Source organism: Eleutherodactylus coqui, chromosome 1 (genome assembly GCF_035609145.1).
Source record: "Eleutherodactylus coqui strain aEleCoq1 chromosome 1, aEleCoq1.hap1, whole genome shotgun sequence".
NCBI lineage: Eukaryota > Metazoa > Chordata > Amphibia > Anura > Eleutherodactylidae > Eleutherodactylus > Eleutherodactylus coqui.
In genome coordinates this window covers 284,997,021-285,000,693 of record NC_089837.1, presented here as the reverse complement: position 1 = coordinate 285,000,693, position 3,673 = coordinate 284,997,021, and the positions used below count along the sequence as shown (strand labels likewise).

The window sequence follows — 3,673 nt, the reverse complement described above, 5'->3', positions numbered from 1 at the left end:
AAACCACGCGGGCCTGAATTTTCCCCGTAGACATGAGGCCGTAACATGTTGTTGCAAAGTTCCAAAGTTAGTAAATGTGCTCACTTACAGATTGCTAAACTAAAACCTGGACTGGTCTTCGTTATTTCTGCGTCATCATCATCAGGAGTGTCCAAGTAGAGTGCGGCATCACTGTGAGAAAGTTTAGGCCTCCGGCCGTTCCTACAGTAAGATCATTTGGGGTGTTACATATGTACCTCATAGTTTCCGTGCAACGCAGTGACAAATCCATCATAGTATAGACATCAGCGGTTCCTGACAGACCTTATCTGCTGAAGTTGCAGGCATTTTCTGGGGGAAAAAATAGCCCTGTGTGCAATGTTTTCTCCATAAGATGTGACGGAAACTGCAATTGAGCCTCCAATGTAGATGTGAAGACATCCTTAGGCGATAATGTGCAGACTCACAAGAAAACCACAAGAACTATAACAATCTAATATGAAGAGTCCTATCTTTTATCAGGCCAGTGTCTTGAAGTAATTCCTTGCTACAGACTTTACACAGGTACCAGGGATAACAAGTCCCAGGATGCCAACACCGCTATCATCTCCAGCTGTCTAGCACAGAGCTGCCTATCAGTCCCTTCTTCACAACCCTGAGAAGACACTAGTCTGCTCAGAGTGGTCTCTGTGCTAGCGTTGAGCGAACTACAGCCTTTTTAATATTAGTAAGAAGGAGCCGATGCATTTGGGTAACTGTTAAGCAGTTTGGTGCTAGATAATTGGAGATGACAGTGGTACTGGGCTCCTCACAACTTGCAGTGTCTCCTCCTCCTTGACAGCCAAGCATTCTATGCAGAACTCCACATCTTGCCCGTACTTGGACTAACTAGCAGTGGGGTGAGAGCCCCTCCACAAGTAGAAGCAGCTTATCACTATCCCCACTGCTCCATTCAGCTCTGCTACTCTTTTAGATGCACATAGTGAATAGCGCATCTGCCTGTTGCGAACACTATTCTCCTTTGTCCTGCAGGGAACAAGGAAATTCAGAATCACATTCACATGAAACAGCAAATTAACCAAAATAATTGCCCTGACTAGAGGTCTTAATTGTAGAGTAAGGGCTCCTACCCACTTGCATTTTTTTAATGCTGCATTTTTTAAATGCTAATGTCAATGGGACTTTCCAATGTAAAAAACGCATCGCAAGTTTGTGATTTGCGATTGTTGTGCAAAGGGTTTTTAACAGAAGCCCTAAGAAAAGGAAAACCATGCATAGAGCACTAAAGGAGATGGGTGAAGGGGTTCTAACTGTCTGTGTATGCCCATCATCAACATTACACTGTATTTACCGCCTCTAGCCATCTACACCCTAAATTTCAAAAACTTCTCCCTCCCGTAATTAAAAAAAAAAAAATCCATATAGTGATATCCTGTGTCTAAATACAGATATTCCTATTAATACATATTATGGAAGTAGATATTTAACTTATAGCTTTGCACTGTTTTGAAGCAAAGGCCAAAGTGTCGAGCCCTATAAAATTATTCGGATGATGTTCTATGTACTTTGCACATTGAGGAATTTTATCCTATCTGATAGCCAGATAAGATGCAACGATAAAATCGGAGTTTGGATAAAACATTTTTGAAAATGCCGACAACAATTACAATATACACAACGAATATAAACTTCCTGGAAGCTTCTTCAAAGACCCTCAGTCCTTGGTGAAGGTCTCCTGGAAGCATGAGTCCACAGACTGCTGGGAGTGGAGGAAGATGTCTGCTGTGGATAAAGGTAGAAAGTGTAATGAGCCTCCTCTGTAGTAATCAGGGATGATAATTACATGACATGATTTCACTACTGATTTGTCCTTTTTTCATGTATGGACGCTGCTCTGGTTGTAAAACTTGTAAATAGATGCAGCAGATGGATGTGTCATTGACTCCACTGTTTTAATAAGTCCGCTTTTAAACAAGCGCATTTTAACCCCGTATTTGGTTCGTGCTTTGTGGTCCATAAAACTAAGGTAATGTAAATCTACATATTCACATGGCCAAATTTTTCACAGCTGTTTTAAAAATGCAGTATGACCTCTTTTTGTCTATCTGCCTTCTTATTTGCATTCATTGGTGTTTTTCTATTGGGCAAATATGGATGACAAACTGTTGCAATGTCAACTGTAACACGTTCTTATTACGGATCTTTATTATGGGTGTGTGACAATACGCGTGTCTGGAACAGCCTTGGTGGAAGACTTTTCGTGGCACCCATGTTTAGCTGTAAAATATTGTACCCTGCATACTCTTTTTTTTGTTCCTCTTAGATTTTCCATGGAGGACAGAATTACGAGAGATTCGTGTTCCCAACCTTCTTGTGGGTATCACAGCCACACTATAATGTGAGGTGTCTAATGTGTTCCCCTGATGTGCGGAGTGTGAGGTGGCTAAATGAGACAGTCAGGACCTGTTCCAGATGGTTCATAATGATAAATATAGGATTTCAGACCTTACAGCAGAGCACCAGAAGGACAACACCTGTGTGTGTGTATGTGTGTGTGTGTATATATATGTATATATCTATACTACCTGATATATCCGGCTTCGCCCGAGTTAATTTGATACTGGTGTTTATCTGGTGTTCACACGGAAAATCTTATGAAGTCGTGGTTACTTTGGAGATACTGAGGAAAAAAATATGTTCACCATTTTGCATGGTTCTTTGTGTTACCCAGGAAATACCAGGTGGAGGTAACCATGCGACGTTTCCTTTATATAAAATGACATCAGGAAGTGAGAGAATTAGATTACATACGTAAAATTTGGACACTAATTCTTTTGCACTTAGAATTGAATAATCGAGCTGGGACCACTTTACTTTTCCTATTTTGGACATAATCTATGCTTGTGCAAAGTTTCATGTTTCTACAACATTGGGAAGTGAGAGAATTAGTGGCGAATCAGTCAGTCAGTGAGTGAGTCAGAGAGGGCTTTCGTCTTTATATATATATATATATATATATATATATATAAAGATATATTTAGGGTTATGGTTATATATATATAAATATATATTTAGGGTTAGGGGTTAGGGCTATATATAGAAGTATATATTTAGGGTTAGGGTTATATATATAAATAAATATTTAGGGTTAGGGGTTAGGGTTATATATAAAAATATTTTTTTAATGTTAGGGTTACGGTAAGGCGTTAGGGTTATATAGATAAATACATTTTTAGTGTTAGGGTTAAGGGTTAGGCTTAGAGGTAAACCCTAGTCCGTGCGTGAATCAGTGAGGGCTTTCGTCTTTATATATATAGATAGATAAAGATATGTTTAGGGTTAGTTATATATAAATATATATTTATCGTTAGAGTTATATATATAAATATATATATTTAGGGTTGAGAGTTAGGGTTATATATAAAAATATATATTTAGGGTTAGGGTTATATATATATAAATATATAAATATGTATTTAGGTTTAGGGGTTAGGGTTGTATATATATAAATATATATTTAATGTTACGGTAAGGAGTCAGGGTTATATAAATAAATACATATTTAGGGTTAGGGTTAAGGGTTAGGCTTAGGGTTAGTTTTTAGGGGTAGGTTTAGGGTTAGGGGTAAAGGGTTATGGTTATATACATATATACATATATTTTTAGGGCTAGGGTTATGGTTAGGGTTAGGGTT

General features: G+C 38.3%; 1 long non-coding RNA gene across 1 annotated transcript in view; it reads right to left on the bottom strand.

The window, feature by feature from the left end:
- Nucleotides 1-1,522: 1,522 nt before the first annotated feature.
- The window catches only part of LOC136571761 (uncharacterized), a 20,053-nt gene continuing 17,902 nt past the window's right edge, over nucleotides 1,523-3,673 (bottom strand). Inside the window, exon 3 of the long non-coding RNA XR_010785727.1 lies at nucleotides 1,523-1,761. This is a non-coding gene — a long non-coding RNA (uncharacterized lncRNA). The remainder of the gene's footprint in view (nucleotides 1,762-3,673) is intronic.